This window comes from Spodoptera frugiperda, chromosome 11 (genome assembly GCF_023101765.2).
Source record: "Spodoptera frugiperda isolate SF20-4 chromosome 11, AGI-APGP_CSIRO_Sfru_2.0, whole genome shotgun sequence".
Lineage (NCBI taxonomy): Eukaryota > Metazoa > Arthropoda > Insecta > Lepidoptera > Noctuidae > Spodoptera > Spodoptera frugiperda.
The window spans coordinates 7,684,777-7,690,776 of record NC_064222.1 but is presented as its reverse complement, the minus strand read 5'-3'; the positions used below and the strand labels follow the sequence as shown (position 1 = coordinate 7,690,776).

The window sequence follows — 6,000 nt, the reverse complement described above, 5'->3', positions numbered from 1 at the left end:
GTGTTTGGCTTCCACTAATCATATTCATTGGTACACATAGCTAGCTTAGCGCTGATAGAAACGGAATCAGCTAAGCTAAGTTGTTTATATGGAAAAATCCGTGCAATAGATGGCTTTCCCACTAATCGATACATCGCATATTCGAGCTGCAGATTGAATCTTCGTAGCATAACTACATCGCACATCTCTGAGTGGAAAAACACACTCTTGTGTGTAAATGATTTTGATGAAAACAGCAGATGGGGAAGTACTAATCAAGTAGAATACGTAATTAAGTAAGTAAGTTCCTTAGCACCTAAGGAAACGTCCGCATTTACTATAAACGGGAAATAATTACGTATTCACAAGTCATGACCGTCCATCGAGCGGCCAGACATAATACCTAAATAAATTGTAACAAAACTCGTTTCTGAATGCCATCAAAATAATTCTAAAGGTCGTGGCTTTTGCGTTTATTAAAACAAGAAAAATATTATACATTTTATTTCAATACCTACTCGAGAATCAATGTATGTTAAAGAAAAAAACAAAAACAGGTTGCAAAAGACTGTGTCGAGTTGAGTTCGTTCTATAACGTCATTCGATATTTTAAAATCAGACTTTGAGTAAACAAGTCGTGTGTTAGAAGTTCCTTTGTTCTTGCAGGGTAAGGATTATTTTTTTAATATTTAGTCGTGGCGTTGGAACGCCCCCTTTACCATGGGTCGTTGGGCGCGTGCGCGAACAATTTGACATAGACTAGCACAGCACCTCAGCCTCTTTCAGTGTAGCAGAAGTGTCACTGAACACGCCCGTATCTCAGCGCTTCAGTGCATTATATTCATATACAACTACATCATTCATCACACGATTTTTTTCTTCGGTAAGTCTATTATAATTATATATTCTTCCTTCTACTTTCTATGAAAACTCTCTCTATCTGTTTACTACAGACCTCATTTTCATGAGATACATTAAATATCAAATTAAGATGCAACATTAAAATTCTTGACTAAATAATTCTATAGCTACATATTATTCCAATCACTTATATCTTTGTCTGTAAGTCTGTTCTTAGGTATTGTTCTATAAAATGTAAAGAAAATATAGTGAAAAGCATCAGGATCCGAGATAACATTATTAATTGATGGCTTAGGATGACCTACTTAGCACTTTGTTCCACTATCGTACAAATCATTATGATCACTGTACTATGTACCGTTGTATACATTGTATGATATATAATCTGCTATGTAACTATTCTTTTACTTATGGTGATAATTATTTATTATTAGTTTTGTAGCAACAAACAACCGTGCTTGAAATTGGCACCTAGTTGTTTCATTCTACTTATATTATATGCTAAAATTTGTGAGATTGTGTGTTTATGTATATGTTTGTTAATCAATCACGTCAAAACGACTGAAAGGATCGGGATGAAATTTGGAATAGAGGTAGATTATGGTCTGGAATAACACATAGGCTACGGCAACGCGGACGAAACCAGTCTTAATAAATAATGCATTTTAATAAAAAGTTCGTTGCAGAGAGGAAATCTAGTCGGTTCCTGTAATATTAACATTTTGTTTAATCTAATTGAGATTTACCGACGCATTCAAAGCGATTTAATGCTTAGGTAATTTACCCAGTCCTTAGCAATAGTTTTCGGGACCAAATTGTTACTAAGGAATAGTTTAAGTTTTCATTAAATGTATCTGAGTACGGTAGTTAGTAGTTAGACTTCAAAATTCATTTGGGAAAGACCAGTACAAAAAAAGTAGTTAATAAAAATGTTGCGGAATGACCCATTTGAGAAAAAAATACAGTGCGTCAATTTGAGAAACGAATAGAAGAGAAGATATTAAAATATGATGTAGTCATTTGCTGGTATTTTTCTAACTAGAATAGGAGCTGCTACCACAAAATCTTAACTCATAACCAGATTTGACTGAATGTCAGTATTTTACATGAAGTGACTGCCATCAGTCTATTCTCTGCAATTTGAATTTTCCCCCTATGCTTCTGACAAACCACAACGACTATCACAAATCTTAGTAGTCTTTCTTAATCTTTGGAAAGTTTTCCTTAAGTTGTTGGACTACACGTAAAGACATTTAAGTAGAAACGGCATTTAAAAGTCTCCCTGATCTATTTCGATGTCACACAGTGGCCAGTCTGTCTAACTAGACTAGCTCAATACAGGAGATATTCTAGTACACAAGGGTGTGGGTTAACATAGGTGCACTCTCTGTTCTCTCACTCTCAGAACCTGATAGGACGGCAAACCGACACATTGGAGATAGGTCAGACGGACGACCAACGGCTTTGCATGCTTTCTCGAAGCACGAGGATGAGACTCCTCCTTCTTTCTGACTTCGGGTTAATGTGGCCATTTTACGTAGAAAATGGCCGTTATCACCTTTTTTGCGAGAATCGGACCCGCGCCACGTGGTGCGGCAGCCAGTCACTGCGCCAACCGTGCATTCAACGGCATATAACCGGTCATATATATTTAGATATGTATATGACTAGAATTCTAGAAACTGTGGCGATAGACACAGTTTTTTAATACTGAATACATTTTTACCAATACACACACAATACCTAAACTAAAATAAAAATAAAAAGTTACTGGAATTGATTTTCCTTAAAACATCGATGACATTTTAGAAGAAGTTTATTTTAATATTGTTATTTTAATGAAGTAGATATTATTAGTTTATGATCTAAACACTAAAGTAGGTATAAGTCTAAAATGGAGACAAGTTCTTACCTTGTAACGTTTTATTCAACAAAAAACTTGTTTGTCAGTTGCATTCGGGTCTAAAATGTTATTTTTAAAACTTTAGCTTAATATTCTGTTTATGAGGAAGATATTAGAGTTTTGTCAACGGCTCATGACAATCCATTATTGGACTATGAGCCTCGTATAGCTATTACAATCTTCACGCTTTGGTGTTGGGTTGGAGCTCGCAATTTAAAAGGTTCTACAGGTTGCTTTTCCACCAGAGATGTGCTATATAGCTATGCTACGGCATATATCATAGCTACATAGCTAAACTGTAAAACTATGTGACCGTTCGTTTCCACTGATGCTAAGCTATGGTAGGTGTGTGAGTAAGATGTATTATGAAGATGCGCCGCCGCAAAGTATCTGTGTGAGGAAGAGGTGCAGTTCGAGTATATGATGTATTGATAGTATCCCTACTAGCCATCCATAACACACATCCATAACACACATCTATAGCACGCATATTTCCATACAAAAATTAAAAGCTAAGACCGTTTCCACCAGTGCTATGCAATGTGTACCAATGAATATGATTGGTGGAAGCCAACGTAGCATAGCACATTTGTGGTGGAAAAGCGTTGCGCATGCAAGGCAAGGCAGGGTAAAGGTGCGATGCGTACGATACGGACCTGTGGATGCTTACCTCAAGGCACCAATGCGCCATTTTATTATTTTTGCGTTCAAAGTACGGAATATAATGAGATTCGCATTAGATTCGTGAAAATAAATTTGGTGAGGTCGTTATTTGACAATCGACTTTAATAGGAGTGTATTTAAAGATCACTTAACTATAACTATATAAAGTACTCAGAATAGTCTGAAGATCTACGTGACGATAGCTAAATACTAGATCTCATTTTGTTACTTTGTATTAAAGTAGAACACTACTGACTCAAATACCGTAAAGAATTACTTTAACTTAAACATTTAATAAAAATAAATATAGCTAGCTAAATATAGCTAGTATAATTAATCACTGGTGTTTCTCGCTTTTGCTCGTATAGACAAAGAGAAAAGTAGTCTACAAATTCTACAATCAATCTTCACCCTTTTAAAACGATCTCCACTTGTCCAGACATAAAAATGATATCTAGACTTCAACCGATTTCAACGTCCTCTTTTTAAAGTCGGTTAAAACTAAAAGTTGGTCAAAATCGGTTTGGCCAATCGTTACATAATCGCGCACAAACATACATACATACATACTCGTACATAAATTACATACATACACAGGTCAAACAGAGAACCTCCTTTTTCAAAGTCGGTTAAAATAATCCGTGGTGACTTGGTGATAACATTAACAGTGGCCAATGCGCAAAGGCCTCTTCTCACACGGCGACGGTTTGAGCATTAATCACCACGCTTGCTCAATGCGGATTGGCGATTTTAATCGAATCAAAAATTATAAGTCCAGGTTTCCTCACGACGTTTTCCTTCACCGTTAGTCAGTGGTGTCTAAATAATCTTAGAAAGCATATCTATAACTCGAAAAAGGTCACATTGGTACTTTACCGTTGGTAGGTTTCGAAACTGCACCCTCATACATGAGAATCGGGCGTCTTAAACCTCCGAGACACGACGAAATTTGTCTGTAAACTATCCCACTAATGGGCAAAGGCATCTTCAAATACAAAGAAGGATTGAACATTGATTAATCGTACTTGTTGAACTTACTATACAGTTATAAGTTAGCCATGTTTAAATTATTCAACACTAACTATCTAAGTGAAGACACTAGTGCCCTAGAATGTCATCATTAAGCGAAACCTTAGATCGATTAGACGAATTATTTAAGGTGCAATTAGATTGTTTTATGTCTTTCATGAATTACTTTTTCATCTCAGCTTTATAATATCAATACTCGGGAATTCACTGCTATTCTATTTATTTATTTTAAGCCATGATTGTCCGACTGTCAAAGACAAAGGCCTTCCTACCTTCTTTCCACTCTTCTCTGTGCAGAGGTTTTTGCGGCCAATTTCTAATCAAAGGTATCAAGTTTGTCCTGCCATCTCTTCCTGGGCCTTACAAACTCCAGATTAAAACGGAATAGGGTCTTTGCCGTAAGATTTGGTGATATCAGATAAAAGGGGTTCATTGCAAATCCTTCTGCTGACAATGATCAAGATACCCCATCTGGAAGGCTTATTTCTACATATTTAAGAGGGTTTGCCATAATTTTCAATGTTGCCCAGGTGAGTTGGAGACCTGGAGATAGCATTGTACTGGTTTATATTGTTGAAGATCGTAGTTTAAAAGGTCCAGGTTATCTGAGATCGTTATTGAATCGCAATCAAATGTCGATCATTCCAGATTGCTATTGATGGATGTTTGCACTGTCTAGGAAACAGACAATAGATTGTTCTAGAACGAACAAAGATTTATGTGGGGTGCATCACTATTTTCACTATTTCGGGTGGGATGAAAGTGGGCGAGGCCAGAACCGAATGCTAGTGTTAAACAGCCATTATAATGACTTCTGTTTGTGGTTCTACGAAACTTTTAGGGGTGAATACACTAGCAATAAACCAACGCAAGATGTTCTCGCTATTTATAGTCTGACAACGTATAAATCTGTTTTCCAAATTTATTGGAGAGTATTGGAATATACTCATGCTGAATGCTGACATATATTTGTTTTTGCTACTGCCCCAATTTTTCCTACGAGTGAGAAGTTTATAAGTAAAAAATTTAGATCTGTATCCCTTAGTACGAGTTTGCTTTGCGTTGAACGAAAATGATACGAGAGCGTGTTCGGGGCTCTGATTGCGTCGGTGCGAATAAACCAACGAATCAGAGTACCGAACGTGTTCTCGTGTCGAACTAGTTAAACGTAAAACAAACTCGTACTAAGCCCTCTGGACATAGATACGAGTCTGGAAAATGATATAAGTAGATAGGCGATTTCTTTGCTTTGACCAGGCAAGCAAAATTACGGACGGAAAGTTAGTCAATAGGAAAATCTTTATTAGAAAGCTAATCTAACACAAACACACTCCTGACCACCTCTTCAAGCAATAGCAGACACCCAAACATGTTATTCTAAAGGAAAGAGTAAATTAAGAAAAAGTCTTTCATCAATCACTACCAAATTCGCGGTATTTACTCTACGTGTTCCGCGAATTACCCGAAGGCAACATACAGTCTACAGATTTAATATAAATATCGCGAATCAGTACCCATAGTACGAGTTTGCATTACGTACGAGTGAACGTTCGGAGCTCTGATTG

At 36.7% G+C, this 6,000-nt stretch overlaps 1 protein-coding gene across 2 annotated transcripts in view; it reads left to right on the top strand.

The window, feature by feature from the left end:
• Positions 1–481: 481 nt before the first annotated feature.
• The window catches only part of LOC118274847 (neo-calmodulin), a 42,053-nt gene continuing 36,534 nt past the window's right edge, over positions 482–6,000 (top strand). Inside the window, exon 1 of one of the 2 annotated variants that reach the window (XM_035592584.2) lies at positions 482–646. The gene's annotated coding sequence lies outside the window, so the exon portion shown is untranslated. Of the gene's footprint in view, positions 647–666; positions 863–6,000 lie in introns of those variants that run through there. The other variant, XM_035592585.2, reaches the window with a different exon arrangement.